Below are 16,809 nucleotides of genomic sequence, written 5' to 3'. Positions count from 1 at the left end.
CAGTCAGGTCTTTTGAACTTCAAGTGAATTTTCAAGCTTGATTTTTATCAAGACACCACTAGTCTGTTTTCTTTGAGGTCCCTGGTTTTCTTAGGTCTTTACTACCATCAAAATTAAAAGGCATGAATACTCTTCGGGCGCTTTTCCACCGCACAAAGTACGGTGCTTTCGGTACGCTACTTCTGGTACTTTCGCTTTTCCATTGACATTCGGTCGAGTACCAGTACCGAAAGTTCCAGTACCGAAAGTGCCAAACCAGAGAGAACTTGTGGGACTTACAAACGTATTTGCTGTCAATTGGTTATGCAAATAGCCTGCCGCTGAAATACAAAAAACAACCGCCATATTTTGAAACGCACATTGTACAGCAAGAAAGGAAAATAAAAAGCAGTAGAAACAAAAATAAAATAAAAATTTAAAAAGCATTTGCCGTAATGGAAGAAATGGGGCACATGCAAAACACCAAACAATGGCGCTTGAAAATCAAAAAAACATAAGTAGGACTACAGGAACGTGAAGGATCATAATAACATGTTTGAATTCAGCAAAAAAAATTATGTCAGTCAGGGGCGATCACTGATGATGTCATTTGCCACCAGTACCTGTTTATGTAAGTACCGAAAGTACGGTACCTGTTGCGGTGGAAAAGCACCCTTCCTGTCCTGCCTCTTCGTTCTCTGTCTTTCACATTCACGAGTCACAGAAAACGTTATCCATCCATTATCTGAAACCGCTTAATCCCAACTGGGGTCGTAGGGGGGACCGGAGCCTATCCCAGGAACAATGGGCGCAGGCAGGAACCAACCCTGGGCAGTTGTCAACACACCGCAGGGCTCACACAGAAAACATTATACTCTCAACAAATGTGATCTTTGTTTTTAGAGATATATCAGTAATTTAAAAAGATTTTTTCTTAGTTCTTCATGGCAGCTCTGTACAAAGTCAATCTGGGGCATATCTTGTTGGATCCTTTGATGATTGTTCCAAGGAGGGAAAAATGCTCTGTTACATCTTCACCATCAACCCTTAACGTTCAGCTGCAGACTCATCCTTTCACTATGTTCTTCAACTTCAGTAATAATGATCTTTGTGCATTTACCTGCAGCATGTTAACGCAGGAGAAATCTTTAAGGACTCTGACCTTACAGATCAATGCAATTGAATCGCAACTTTAATTATCGATTCATCACAATCCATTAATGCATCTTTACACCCGTAATCACCAATCGTTCCTGAATCCAGCTTGTCCATGGGGCAATATGTGGTTCAGTGGACTAAGCCTCTCTGTCTGTGATCAGAAGTTCTCAATCAGATATTTAAGTTCTCAGTTTTCCTGAGAATATTCCGCAGTTTGCACACGGTTGAGTGACTTTGCTGTAATCAGTATACCACATTCCGTCATCTGGCTGATGTTTTTCTTTTTTTGATTATGTATTATGGGTCAGAATCAAATTATTTATCGCCTAGTACATCTATATACAAGCAGTGTATTTTGCAGTGCAAAACAGTCAAGGGCAATCAAGTCAATCAGTGCATTTAATGTGTATAGTGCAGTGTAGCAGTGTTAGATGGGGTGGTTGTTGATGAGGCCTGCTGTTGATGGGAACAGCTGTTCTTTAGGTATGTGGTTTAAGTCTTGCTGGAAGGGAGTGTTTGGGAAAAGTCCAGGCCCAGAGTGGGAGGTGTCCGCTGCAGTCTGCAGTCTCGCTCCGTGGTCCTGGAGGTCTGCAGGTGTTACAGGTTGCACTACTTCAGACTTTTTGTGTAGTCAATAGTTATGTCATTAAAGTTGAATTGACGTCGACTGAACGCTGATGTGATTAATAAAAGTACTGGACGATGGAATGCTTTGCGGCAAGCTACAATCTGTATTTGCAAAACGTAATGCATTTACTGACAACAGCTCATGCATATATATTTCACTTGGAACAGAAACGAGGAGAAACAACAGGCTACACCTCAGCAGCAACAATTTCTGCAACAATAACATTTGTATGCTGCAATTTCCATTTAAGTAAGAAAATAGACTGATATCTCAGTAAAACACTTTGGGAGGAAAATAAAACTCACAAGATCCAGCCTATAAGCTGAAAGGCGTATCGCTGCAGCCAAAGCTGAATGTTGAGTGGGAGGGGCAATGTGGGAGGGGTTTAAAACTGTCTAGCACCTAAACTCTAACCATAAACACCCCCTACTCAACCCTGCCCCTTCCACTCAACACTCGGCTCCGACTGCAGCGATATATATACTTGTATAAGCTTGTTCCTCACTGTCGTAAGGCGAAGTTCAGGAACCAAGTTCTTGGTTACAAGTTCCTGGCCATCTCAACCAGGAACTTTTGAATTTGAAGCTCCTGGCCACTTTTGGGTGTCGCTTTCCCATCACACAACAGGAACTGTGACTTATGCTAAATAGGCATGTAATTTTATATGAAACTGCACCGTCACCCCAGAACAACAGAGGATAAACAAGTCGATTTTAAGTATTTATTAGTTATTGGGGGAATGATCCTGATTAAAACGGGACACAGACTTTTAGTTAGATTTTATTTATATGGCGGCTGACATGTTTGTAATTCATTATTAAATCTGGTTGGCAGACTGATCTTTTGTTTTCCACAGAATAAAAAATGATGTAACTTTGTTCCACTAATAAGCACTGTCAGGTTTCACTGCCGGCACCGACGACATTAGCGAGAAGTATATTGGTTATCAATTGAATTTTCCGATGTGGAAATAGGAGACGCTATTCATTAATACATTAAATGTAACAGGTACAAAAATAATCACATCTGTTCCATTTACAGTGCACTACTAATTTCTTTTCCCTGCACTTCTGCACAACTGGCATTCTCTGAGGCGTCTATGTTGTTGATGTCATAATCACATGATCAGCGACTTGTCAACATCAAGCTTAAAGTGTCATTGCAGAGCAGTAAAGTTGACCAGTCTGTGCAACCCCAAGCAGGTACTTATGTGTTGACAGACTCCAGCCGATCACTTCCTTGGAACTGCGGATGATACTCTGCAGCCTGTGTTTGTCCTTGGCAGAGGTGAGCATGGGCTCAGAGTAGACATGCACCATCATTGTCTGTGGCATATTGAACTTCTGCAGCTGGCACAGGAAGCACATTCTCTGCTACCCTAGTGAGGAAACTAATGTTCAGCTCCCAGTTAAGATGTTTGGTGATGGTGTTGCCCGGGCGGTGGAAATGCTCCACCAAGCTGACTGGGGAGTCACACAGAGTGGTCGGATCAGGGTTGCTAAGTTTCTCCTGAAGTCCGCTCCCATCTCTAGTAGGGGTTTAAATCTTGGGCCCCAAACAGTCTATTTCTATCATGGTTCGATGTGGATAATCGATTATCCGATTATTATGATAACCAAAATACCAACCTTTTTTAACGTAATTGAAAAAAAACTTCACAAACATGGTCATGGGAACTTAAGTACACACTATTAATGGAATACAAAGAAATTTGAATTTCAGAACATTAATTTTCATTATTATTATTTAATGGGGAGAACAAACCAGTGTCAAAAAAAGCCAACTTTTTAACCAAAAGTAAAAAAAAAAGAAACATATTAAGGAAGTGATACAGTATTGCCCATTAACCTAGGCTAACTAGTGCTACACCAATGTGGAAATTTGCTAGCAGTGAAATTTAATGTGTTTGATGGTGCAGATAATTAGAATAGTGTTAGATTGTTTTTTTTTCCTGTGGAAAACGAAAGATCGATGTGCAGGCCTGATATAATAATGAATTACAAACATGCTGTGGAGTGGTGCTTGGAGACCTCTTATAAGGGGCGAATAAGCCAATGAAATCCCCTGACCACAGCAACAAAAAAGACTTTTTTTTTGCACTACAAAAGAGGGGAATTTCCCAAAAGCATCTTAGGGGAAAGATTATCTTAACCAATATAGAGTGCACTGTGCACTACAAAACAGGGGCGAGTTTCCCCAAAGGGGTCATAGGGCAAAGATCAAGTAGCAATTCCTTTAGTAATATGAATTAGCCTTCCCACTGCTGTTTCCTGCGTCTACCTGCAGCATGTCAACGTAGGAGCATCTTTAAGGACTCTGACGTTACAGATCAATACAATTGAATCGGCACCTTAATTATCGATTTATCACGATCCATCTTCACATCCTAATTACCAATCGTGTCTCTAGTTCCTCAGTCTTTCCTGAATCCAGTTTGCCAATGGAGTAACTCTCATTCTGTGTAGGTGTCTAAGTTGCACTGCATGATCTTTAGCATAATTGTCCCGGCATGTGATGTGAGGGAAATTGTGTGATTTACACAGTATGTCAGATCTCCTTTTTTCAGATATGGAACCTAAACTTATTTCTTACAATTCATTGAGTTGTTTTCCAGATCTGCTGGCATAATTCGGTTCATACTTCATGCATTCCGTGTTTGAGTAGTAATTGTTTTTTTGTGATTTTTCTTTTCCGGCATTTGGATGTCCAGAAGGCTTTTATCTAACGTGTCATGAATGAATGATAGTTACATTTATATAACTCCTTTCATAATACCCACAGCATTTTACAGAAGCAACCCAGCTGTCCTGGTTGGTCTCCCATCCAAGTTCTGGCCAGGCCCAAACCTGCTTAGCTTCAGGTGGATTACCTAGTCATAAACACCAACCAAAGACTCCTTAGGTGTTTCATAGTAACACTGAGTGTCTCCCTGCCTCAGGGGAGACTCCAGCACTATATTTTTATTCACTTTGATACATTTGTCCATAAACTCTTGATAAGGTACAGATGCACTTTTTGCCTTATTCCACACAGTTTGAAATAGTGTCATGCCAATTGTCACCACTATGGTAATCCACCAGAGACAATCTTATGTTGCTCGTTTTATGTGGCAAATTTTGCCTGGTACCTCGGCTGATGCTTATTTGCCATGGGTACCTCTGACAGAAGTTGAAAACTCCACGGAATATAGCCCTTAGCTTCCCTGATGCTCACAATCCTCCATGGCCTAAGGCGGCCCTGTACTATAAGGAGATTAAGATTATATCTGGAGTTATTTACGTATTTTTTAGTGGCCCAATGAGAAAAAAAATGCCTTAATGTCTCTGAAAAATTTCAGCTAACGATCAGACAAATGCGCTGACCAAAGGCTAAGTGACACAAAATCAGTACACAGTACGAAGTGTGGCACCACTGGGATGTTGTGGTACGTAAATGTAAAAATAGACCTTCCTGTCTCACTCATCCGGCTACTGGAGAGCCTGTGCGGCTGTGACACTTCGAAAACGCACATCAGCGGCTCCTTCCTGTGACACAGAGCCAAAAACAGGACTGGAGGCTGTGAGACCACAAGATAAGTAACGTGGTAATGATGGTCCAGAAAGCACTTGTTTAGATAGATTACTTGGAAAAACAGCTAAAATTTGTTACAGATGTATTCCATACATTCTGCTTGTCCCCATTTTTCTCAATAACTGTGGTGGTAGAAATAGATGAAGGAGATGGAAGAAAATTGGTAAGAAACGGGTGGCTTAGGCCACTATCTGGCTGGATCCTGGGGACTGTCACCCATAAGATGAATATGGGACTCTGACAATTCATAATTGGCTGGAATCACTGTAGGTGACAGGAGCCAAGAGGAGAGTGATGAATGTATCGTCTCTGACCGGCGCTCCAGGATTGCTAAGGGGCTTGCCGGCGTGTTTGCGCACACCGTGTCTCTCATCCGTCTAATCCCCCTTGAATTATGCGCTCTGTCAGCGCCAAATTGCTCCACGCCACCACCCTGCCTGAGAGGGGGTGAATAGCTCGGCACTGGTGAGACATCTTGGTTGTGTGTGGGAGGTTGAGGGTGGCTGCTCGCTCGCTCGCTCGCTGGCTCGCCCGCCTGCCTCCAGCTTCCAGCGTTTCGGTAACTAGGTTATGCTACATCTGTTTCCCCGCGCTGAAGGGATTCAGGGTGCTGCTGACGTTTCAATGGGATGCAGATGTGGAAACTTTTCATCGTGATCCAGTTGAGTTCTGGTGACTCCGTCGTAGGTCTCTGGCATTAAAATGTACCGTCAACTTCTGCGATGACCAGTCGCTGAGTATGATACAGCATAGGTGTGAAACGTTCACTGCAGATCACTCAGTTGCTGAAGATAAAAGAGATTTATGTGCCCCAGTCCAGGCTGTTTAGTCCGCTGTTGCCCAAAGCCTAGGAATGAATTTTCTATACGAATAACGTTATCCATTGGGTGAGCGGGTTTTTGATGGGAGATTATTTTGGAGCTGTGTGACAGCGTCGTTTTGGCCACGGTCGGCTTTCTCGGGCTTCACCTCACGTTTCCAGATACAGAAATATATTTTAAAGACAGGAGATGCCAACAATAGTAATTTCCAGTTTTACTACTTATACTAAACAAAACCAGCTTTTCCTGGGGAAGAGGAATAATGCAAACTAATATATGCCCTCAGCACATCTGTTCTGTCAATTTTACATTAATTTGAACTAAAAACAAATATTTGTGAGGGAAATTAAAAGCTAACCAGGCTGATGATCCCTCCTGCAGACTCCTAGCTGGAGATAAGTATGCACATGGTACGTCCTCCATAGCCGGCAAAAGCCTGGTGTCTGTACTACAAATGGTATGTCACTTCTGCCTTTGGAAAACACAGAAGGAGCAAGGTGCTAAAACTTCAACAACTGAATGGAATGGTTTTGCTGCTGCGGACATATTTCATCTCCGTTCCACCCTTTACCAAGGCTGTGTCGCCAAACCAGCAAGATGAGTGCCAGTAGCAGTGCAGAACAAATTGCAAACAGCTGGAGGTAAACTCAATTTCTACACTAGAATAGAGGAGCCAGTGATTAGGAGCAGCCCCGTCGCGTTGAAACTGCCTGGTCAGCGGTGTAGGGAGTTGATTAGATTGCATGCAGGAGAGCTTTGAGCCAGGTCATGCCTGTCACCTGTCAGCCCTTGACTACACGATCATGGACATACTGGGTTACTCTGCACTTTTGGCACAGAGACCTTCCTCCCTGCTTCACGTAAAGGCATACCCATGTTCTGCGAATTTCCAGTTTTGCTTAAATTATTTGTAAGATAATTTCTTCAGGCTTCTTTTAATATCCGTGCAGGCGGTATCCATCCATCAATCTTCCAACTGGTAGGAGGTGTTGGTTAGTGGCTGAAGTGGATGACACAGGAGATATCTGACACACTAATATATCGAGGAAGTCTGTTCAGGGATATAATGAAGAAATGACCTAAATTTCAAGTGGGCCTTTGTCACTTTTGGCTGGACCACTGTGGAACCAACACAGACAACACACACTAGGCTGGGAAGTATTTTGTATGCTCGACGGATTGTCTGGTGCCACTGGTGTAGTCACGAGTCAGTCCGATACTCCAATACAAGCCCCCCCTCTCAGGCCCTAGATAGATGAGTACAATTACCAAGGAAGACATGCAGCTCTGTTATACAGAGGGATGCTGCAGGCTGCTTGTTCTATAAGCCTCTTACTCAGAGATTAAAATCATTTGTCTGATTTGGTATAACACAAAAAAACTCTTCAGGGCAAAGACACACCATATTAACAAGAAATAAATCAGTCTCTCAGATCCGTCTCTGCCTCAATGCTAAACTCTACTTCTGCAGCAGTTGAGGACAATTGAGAGTCTACTGGCAAAATACATAGCTGGTGTTGCAGGTATCTGTCATGGTCTCGCAGCCCGAGGGTCACTCAAATTCATATAGCCTGCAGGCAGGCAGAGCTAAAGTTACTGCCCTGATTTTGACGGCACATTCGCACGGTTGGTGCCTAGATGGGGCAGAGTGATTGTGGGACCCCAAGACCTTTGTCTTAGAAGTATCATTCCAAACAGTGAGGTCTGAAGGCAGAACTGCTAAAACAGGAAGGTGCAACCATCCTCTCGGTCAGCAAGCAGTGACTCTGAAGACTGAGTGCACATCACACGGGTAGCGGTTCAGAGAATCGACAAGGTGCAAATGGATTTTTTTCCCTTTTTGGACATTAAAGCACACAAAACTCTCCTGCTTGACCCTTAGGGAGCAGGTGGTCTCATGGAGGTGTAGATGCCATTAGCATGTGAAAACTGGACGGATGCAAGTTTGGATTATTCCCCGGCTGGAACAATGATACAAAAACCAATATTAAGGCAGGCAGAATAGCTACATGGGACTACCCAGTTATGCATTTATCTAAAAGTCTGAGCTTAGTCTTGCTGCTCCCAAACCAGCATCTTCTTTTAGGTTGTATTGTGCGAAGGGCCCATGCTGTGAGGTAGCAGCAGACAGTGTTAATGCTTGATATGCAGCAGAGAAGGTGCTCAGGGAGCCTCTGAAGTGTCTGGACTGCTTAAATGGCTCTCCTGCGTGCTGGCTGCCCCCATCGCGGTCCTGGCATGGGTCTGCATTGCCTGCTCCAGGCCCAGAAAGGCTAAGTGCTTAGCCTCTGAAATCTAAGGAACCACGCAAACAAAGTTGTTCAAGCACATTTTCCACGCAGCAGAAAACGCCTTAATACTTCTCAGCGCAGCTTACTGCTTTTCTGCCTTCTTACTGTCTGTTCCGTGCTTTTTGCAGTAATCATTTTAGTGAGAAAAACTCAATGAAACCGCGGTCTTGCTAACTGTTGAACTGTGGTTTCATTTCTGTATGTGCATCTGTGTCTTACTTATTGCAGGAGACACCGAAATTTATTTATAAAAATCAAATGGGAAATTTAAATTAGTACTGCACAATATCAGATTGCGATCATATGGCACATGCAATCATCCGCAGGATTTTAGATGACAGGTGAAAAAGTGCCGCCACACTACTGATGTCATTTTACCTTGTTTATGGATTTATGGGTTAAAGATTCACTACATTTATACAGATTATCAACTTTTGGGCGGGGTTTCCATATGTCACAATATGCCTCATTAATATTTTAGATGCACTACTAATCTGCTTACCAAATGGTGGGCGTAAGTAAACATCCTTACAGCATCAAAAAGCCAGCGTCTGGACAAATGTTTACGCCCATCATCTAAGGCCCTGGTGATTATTGTACATGCGCCATATAATCGCGATAATATCACGTTGTGATATTGTGCAGCCCTACTTTAATTTGAGAAGTTCAAAATTGTTCCATAATTTTTTTTAAACTGATTTCACTGGTTTTTAAGTAGTAACTAAAGATTTAGTATCTATTCCCAGAGAGTTTATTTTTAACTGTCATTAGTGTTAATTATAAATTCAACTTATGAATGTAATGTCTAAGCCAAAGTTCATGAATGCATCACTCCATTGACTGAATAAAATCAGCAGTATTTTATTTATTTTTAGTTATGGATGCAGCATCAGTCAGTTTCACCGTGTTGGAAGTTGAAGCCAGTCACTGACCACAATCGAACTACAAGCCTTAGAGGAGGTCAAGGATACTCAATTTGAGGTCACAATATGTAAGTGCATGTGCATAATTGCTGTAATGGAGATCTACAGCTATGTACTGCCTGTGTTTTTACATCAGTGGTTCTCAGTCATATTCCTGGAGGATTGTTTTCATTCCAACCCTACCTCAATCAGACTTATATGGTCCTTAAAAGGCTAATAATGAGTGTATGCCAAAGTTGGATCAACCAGGCCGACTGCCAAACAGCTTCACAGTCAACCAAAACACTTCAGAGTTTACTGGACGTTTTGCGGCACAAATTGAATCCATTTGGCCTTCTCTCATTTTTGCAGCTACTAGCGAGTTACAGAGAAAACCTGCACAGGCTGTGGCACCACAGAGATAAGCAACCGCACTGTGAGTCAAGGCGAATAACTAGATCACATGACGTCATTCATATGCCAGGTCAGCATGGAGGAGACACTGGAATGGAGGATGGTGTGGAAATTCACTTGTGGGAGTGTTGTGTTGAAATACGGAGGGTGGGCTGAGCCAAACCCCTTACCCTGCATGATGGAGCGATAGCATTGTCAGCCGCGTGGAGCTATGGAAATTCCTCATGCTGCAGCACGAGAGCGATAAAGGAAAATATGAAATGCAAAGTTGCACTGCTGAAACTCTTGAAAGTTACATCATTTACTTCAGCTCCAATTTTCAGGATGTAAGGACACACATGACTGTAAACAGTGGGTCTCAGATACACCCTCGCAGGAAGCTGTTTATAAACCAGCCACCTCAGAAATCTATGCAATTTTGTGCACAATGACCGATGTCTTCAGTGTTAAAATCATTTGCATAAAAATATTTTTGAGTGGATACCTTCTTTGATCCTTGTAATGTCGCCATTTTTACCTGAGTACAACTAATATAAATTAAATGTGATTTCTGTGTTAAACCCTTCTTTGTATCACTGGGGTTTGTTTACCTCATAGTATGTAGGATTTTGTTAGCAGAGTAACATGTTACTTCCTCATGGCCTCATACACAGGAAGTGTGATTAACATGGACACCGGTTCCCCTACAGTTGACTTGTTGAAATTATAAGATTATATTAACTTTGGCTTTCAGTAATCTAGAGTGATTATAATTTTAATAAACAAAGTAGTAGTTGAGTGAATGCAGCTTTTTAAAATGTGAATTACCCATCATGCCAGAAAGCTACACCAAAATCACGCAGACCATCGTGGATTATTAATATCAGTCTGTTCAGAAATTAATGTCTGAAAATAGGTTTGACTGTAATAGGTCTGCGCTAACAAGACGTTTACGCACCGCTGGAGGAGCAGTAAAAATAGGCAGTCATATTAGCTGCGTGTTTTGAGTGACAGACCAGGAGCGGCTTGCCAGCTGGTCGCAGGTATCACTGGTCCCCCTTATCAGGGCCTGGTTAAGAAGGCAGAGGCAGTACAAACAGGCTGGGCTGCCGGAAAGCACTCTGCGCGCATTAGGGCACCTCGGCCCCGGAAGATAAGGCTGACGGCGGATTAGCTTCCCCCCGAAAGGGCCCAGTATTGCCCCTCATCAGAAGAAATCGCCTGTCTTCAGGGGAAGGAGTCAGGTGCTGTAAAAATGTTAAAGTGTGTACCGACGACTCACGCTCACTGAAAGCGGCAGCGGGTGGCGACATCTCAAAATAGACCCATCCGACCACGACACACCGTCTAGCAGGAGTCACCTGAAAGCCCCCCCCCCCGCCCGGATCTTATTTCCACCAGTTAAACAGACCACGACATCTTTTATTGTGGGACGGCACACAAGAAAATGCTCTCTTAGTTGGGTCAGGCGTCAAAGGTTAGCCTGCTGTAGATCTCCCCCCTGAGCGCTGTTCACGTTAAATCTTTAAGCACTGGGATAGAAGAACAGCTTTTCCATTGATGCCCGTGGCTATTTGGATATCTATGTCAAAAAAACATTTTGGAGGGCTAGCAACAGTTTTTTTTTCTTTCTTTCTTTCTTTCTTATACATGAGACAGCTTTGTTGTAGTATTACGTTTTTTAGTGTAGAATGTTACCTGACCAAACTGACCAATCAGAATTGAAAAAAAAGCTGTTTAGTAACTTTTGCTGAAAGGTACAATAGCAAAGCCCTTCCTGGGACCTGAATTAGTGCCCTACTGGGTTAAATTATTAAAAATGTGCATACCACTATACCTGTGGTCAACAGTGAAGGAAAGACGTTTAAATTAGGGAAGGGACACAATTTAATAATTTGAATTCAAAGGTCTATTTATTGGGGGATGAATGATGTGAAATATTGGGTGTATGTGTCCCGTTCCCCCCCCCCCCCCATCCTCTGCGGTTCCTCCAACCTTAACTACTAGCTTGAGCGGCATGTGGGGCAGCGTAGTGGTGCAGTGCTTAGTGCTGTTACCTCACACCTCTGGCACCAGGGTATGAATCTCCGCCATGGCTCCATGGGTGTGGAGTTTGCATGTTCACCCTCTGCCATCATGGGGTTTCCTCCAGGTACTCTGGTTTCCCCCCCACAGACTAAAAACATGCTGAGGCTAGTGGGAGTTACCAAATTGCCCATCGGTGCATGTGAGTGAGCCCTGTGATGGGTTGGCACCCCATCCTTGGTTGTTCCCTGCCTTGTGCCCTGTGATGGGTTGGTGCCCCATCCTGGGTTGTTCCCTGTCTTGTGCCCTGTGATGGGTTGGTGCCCCATCCTTGGTTGTTCCCTGTCTTGTGCCCTGTGATGGGTTGGTGCCCTGTGATGGGTTGGTGCCCCATCCTTGGTTGTTCCCTGCCTTGTGCCCATAGGTGTGAGTGAATAGTGTGTGAGTGTGCCCTGTGATGGGTTGGAGCCCCATCCTTGGTTGTTCCCTGCCTTGTGCCTATAGGTGTGAGTGAATAGTGTGTGAGTGTGCCCTGTGATGGGTTGGCACCCCATCCTTGGTTGTTCCCTGCCTTGCACCTGTAGCCTCTGGGATAGGCTCCAGATCCCCTTGAACAGGAGAAGCGATTATAGAAAATGGAAGGATGGTTTGGCTTGTACCACAACCAACTGAAAGTACTGGAATGAGTCAGAACTGAAGTGTCAGCTAATCACAAGCTAGGCTTCTGCAACAGGCATTGTCCTGTCAGTAAGGGGATTCACCCAACAACCACAACCCGAGCTTGTCACAAGGGCCACCAACTTACCTGCAGGGTGTGTGTCTGCCTGTTCTGTGGTTCCCATCCACCATGACAAATAGTCCTGTGGACCTTCATTTTCCAGCTGTGTGAAATTAATTCACAAGAAAATGAGGATGTAAACAGCCGATAACCGGCATGTTCCCTATTGCACAGACCCGCTCGTTCTTATTGACTGACAAATGGTGAATAAACTCAGGGTTTCAAAGCAATTTTTCAGTGGAGACCCCTGAATTCCATATGACTGCTGATTTCAAAAGTAATTAATCTATTTAAACTCGTAATTCCAACCAAATTCATCTCATATAATTAAACAAAGTGGTGTCCTCCTGATTAAATCACCCTTCTATAAAGGATGCCCCAATAATTGTATCACCCATCTATTTCCTGATACCACTCATCCAATCAGCAGCACGGTAAACTGGAAGATATCCCATAATCCATGGGGGAAAAACGGGTAGTCAATTCCCTGCAATGAGACATCAGTCATGTGACTGAGAAAGGCTAGGTACTCTAAGGCCAAGTGGGAATCAGCAGTTATGGTGCATTTGCACACTCAAAGTCAGACTAGAGATACATCGGAAATCATAACCAAGTTTTTTTTTAAGGTATTTAGGATCAAGAGCAAGACAAGTTATTTACGCGATACTGAGACACAATGTGCAGACTAAATGTGCGATGCGGAAGACGACCCGCTGAACTCCAGGAGTCCAGCCAGCACACTGCCTGCTTCCTGACTGAGCCTCATTAAGTGCTCGGTATTGTGATGTGAGGCAGGTGAGCTTAAGGGGACGGAGGCGCCTCTTTCTTATGGAAAAGACGGCGCTGACACACGAGTCCCCCCGGGAGCGAGTGGCTAGCGGCCCCGTAAAGGCCAAGGCGGGGGAGGACAGAAAGCCGTCGTGATGCATCTGATGATGACGCTCTTGTGAAGGAACAAAAGCTGCCCGCTGCCGCTGAATGGCCGGCTTTGGCAGAGCGCACCGGCGACCCCGGGCAGAGATCCTCACAAAGGGGGCCTGTCATTAAGCTGCTGACAGGCATCGCAGAGCCGTCCCAGGGTGAGAAAGGGGGGCCGGCCAGTCTACCTGTAATTACTCAGGGGAACAATGCGAGTCTGCGTTTCCGTGCGAGCCACTGACTGCAGAAAACCTCAAAACATTCACCAGTTTTCCATCAAAATGTGCCCCACAGATCAAAGAAACATTTTATGGAAAGTAACTCCTGAATACGCGGTGATGAAGTGGTCAGCACTGTCACCTCACACCTCTGGGACCGGCGACTGAGTCTCCGCCTTGGCTCCATGTGTGGAGTTTGCGTGTTCTCCCCGTGTCTTCGTGGGGTTTCCTCCAGGTTCTCCCCCACAGTCCGAAAACATGTCGAGGCTTATTCGAGTTACCAAATTGCCTGTAGGTGTGCGTGTGTCATTGAATGGTGAGTGTGCCCTGCGATGGATTGGTGCCCCATCCTGGGTTGTGTCTGTAGCTTCCAGAATAAAATCTGGACCCCCACTGCATCACATCACTCAAGTGAATATAGAAGATGGATGGACCAACTCCAAAATAGTGAAATGAGTTGATGATTTTGTAAGTGTCGGGCTGGGGGGGGGGGGGTAATTAAATCACTGCAGCATCCGTTGGCAAAGCACATGTGTACGCCGCAACCTTTTCCAAAAAATGTTTTAAATAACAATGATTGGCTTTCAGACTACCGGGAGTGGCCGGTAAATGCTGCGCGGCGTTGGGGCTGGCGGTCAGACTACCGGGAGCGGCCGGTAAATGCTGCGCGGCGTTGGGGCTGGCGGTCAGACTACCGGGAGCGGCCGGTAAATGCTGCGCGGCGTTGGGGCTGGCGGTCAGACTACCGGGAGCGGCCGGTAAATGCTGCGCGGCGTTGGGGCTGGCGGTCAGCTTCCGCCACAGCTCCTTTAACATTAGTGCGATGGCGATTCTCTGTTTTTCTCCCCTGATGGCTGCGGCTCCTTGCTGTCTAGGTTTACTTTGAACGCACTCATGCCCGCTGCCGGTGTCGTCCTAACCTTTCAACCGGGCCCTTAACATTACAGCCTCGGTTAGACGGCCCCTGCTTAACCATGCAGGGTGTTTACCTCCCTGTCAGCGTCAGCGCCATTGACACGGTCGCTCCTTGGGGCCGGATGTGCCAGCTAACAGGCCAACGTTCATTCGGACAGGTCTCAGTACAGCCCGTAAAAGCTGCATGCTGCCAGTTTGTATGGTTTTCAAGAAGCCGTGAAGCAGAGATGTGGTCAAAGATGTGGTTTGTACTTTATGAAAACTTTATGAAAAGCCCTTTGTGAGAAACACTTTTAAGTTACAGTGAATAAATCGCCGGGATTGTTTCTGTGGTTTATTCTCAGTTGGGCGATGTTATGGGGAAAATCCTGAGACTTCTAAGGCAGTGCTTCTGCCATTTGCCCCGTAATCTGGAAGCCATTTTAAGGGATGCGAGCCCAGAGATGTATGTGAGGCTCCAAATGCAGGTTTCCATGGCGATGGGCACCTGGTGCATGCAGACAGGATGCTGCCGGCCCAGCGGCTGCACGAGGCATCACTGCGCTCCTGTGGGTGCGACGCCTGTCAGTCCCGCAGGTGCCGACGCAGCCCATAGCCGGAGGGGAGGGGGGGTGACAGGCTGTCGGCTTGCATCAGCAGCCCTGTGTGAGAGCCGGCTGGCTGGGGAAGCCACACCCCTCGCAGCTGGGAATCCGTAACCCCTGCGCATGCATGACCTCGGATGGGGTAGCGACCCCGCATTCCTGTCACGGAAATGCGATGTATTTATCTGACACCTTCTCCACAAATTCCTTCTGGGCTGAGGTCCAAGTCCTGCAGTAACTGAAAACAAATAAATCTGTCGGGTGGCCGTACGGGCGCACTGGAGGAATGTTAATCCGTCGACGTGAACGCGTGTTCGCGGCGGAGTCGTACAGAGTAAAGCGTGACATTGTGAGAATTTGACTCTGTGGGAGCGGTGTCTGTTTCGTGCTGCACGGGGAAGTTTTCTAAGCGGGGGGGGGGAGGGGTGATTTCAAAGGGAGTGAGTCGGAAGTTTCAGCAGAATCTCATCCAGCCCGATTTCATATTTTTTTTTTTCCTGTTGGCGTCCCATAATATTTACTTAACGAAGAGGCTTTTACACACGTCTGCTAACGCCGGAGCCACTGCACTGAGCCATAATTCCCTTTCAGAAATGCATTAGTGCTGCAGCTTGTTTGAGGAGGGATTGTGCCGCAGAGCCTTGGCCAAACAGTTACCCCTGTCTGTGGATTATTGCCGTGCTCTTATTTACTCATACATATAGGCTGGGTTAACCTTCTGTGTGTTGTTGTTTCCCCTTATTGGTTTTTTATATTTTATTGAGGCTGAGGGAGCGAGGGGGGAGGGTCGGGGGGGGATGTCTTTCTTCGAAGGATGACGAGATTCAGAGCTGCAGTGATGCTCGTCTTGGTGGGGGTGTTCGAACGGGGGGCAGGTTAGTCAGTCTGACGGCAGGATGGACGTCAGAGTGGCGTCACCCCGTCCCCCTCCCTCGTCCCATACCGGGCGGCAGCTCCCGATACTGGAGGCAGGGAGGGGGTGTGCACGTGTGTGCGTGTGCTGGTGTGAGTGTGTGAGCACAGGGAGAACGGTGGGGGCTGGAGAAAGCGTGGGGGCCCTGTTCCTGGCCGCTGGTCCAGCAGGGTGTAGGAACCGAGGGGGGGTCACAACGTCCCATAGGCAGCCCCCATCCTGAAGGGCTGCCGGAGACAGTCTGAATGGCTGACCGACAAACCCGTGTGTCCTTGAGCGCGGTGGGAGTGCGTTTTCATGGGGGAAGCAGCGGAACCTATGGCTGCAGGCAAGGCTGGGGTCAGCTGTGCCCCCTCCCTGGCCAAGACGAGTGTTTCCAGACAGCCCAGATGTTGTAGCTGCTGGCAGTAGCTGCATGACTGGCAGCACACGTCTGCGTAGAAAGCCCAGTGACGCACGGCTGCGTCCTCGACCCAACCGCAGCCTGGCGTTGGGAGAAAGGGAGGCGGGGCGAACAGAAGGAGAGGTGGTGGGGGGGGGGGACACTAAGCACGTTGGTGAATAAATCTTTAATGGATTCATTGGCATTTGGTGTCCTTGAGGTGTGGTTTGAAGCATGCCATCCAGTCCCAGTGCCAGGGCATTTGCGCAAATTCTACATGGATGACTTTCCTCCTGTTTCGCTTTATAACAGATTTCTTTGCCACCATTTAACG

This window comes from Paramormyrops kingsleyae, chromosome 5 (assembly GCF_048594095.1).
Source record: "Paramormyrops kingsleyae isolate MSU_618 chromosome 5, PKINGS_0.4, whole genome shotgun sequence".
NCBI classification, from domain to species: Eukaryota; Metazoa; Chordata; class Actinopteri; order Osteoglossiformes; family Mormyridae; genus Paramormyrops; species Paramormyrops kingsleyae.
Note: the sequence above shows the minus strand (reverse complement) of the source record.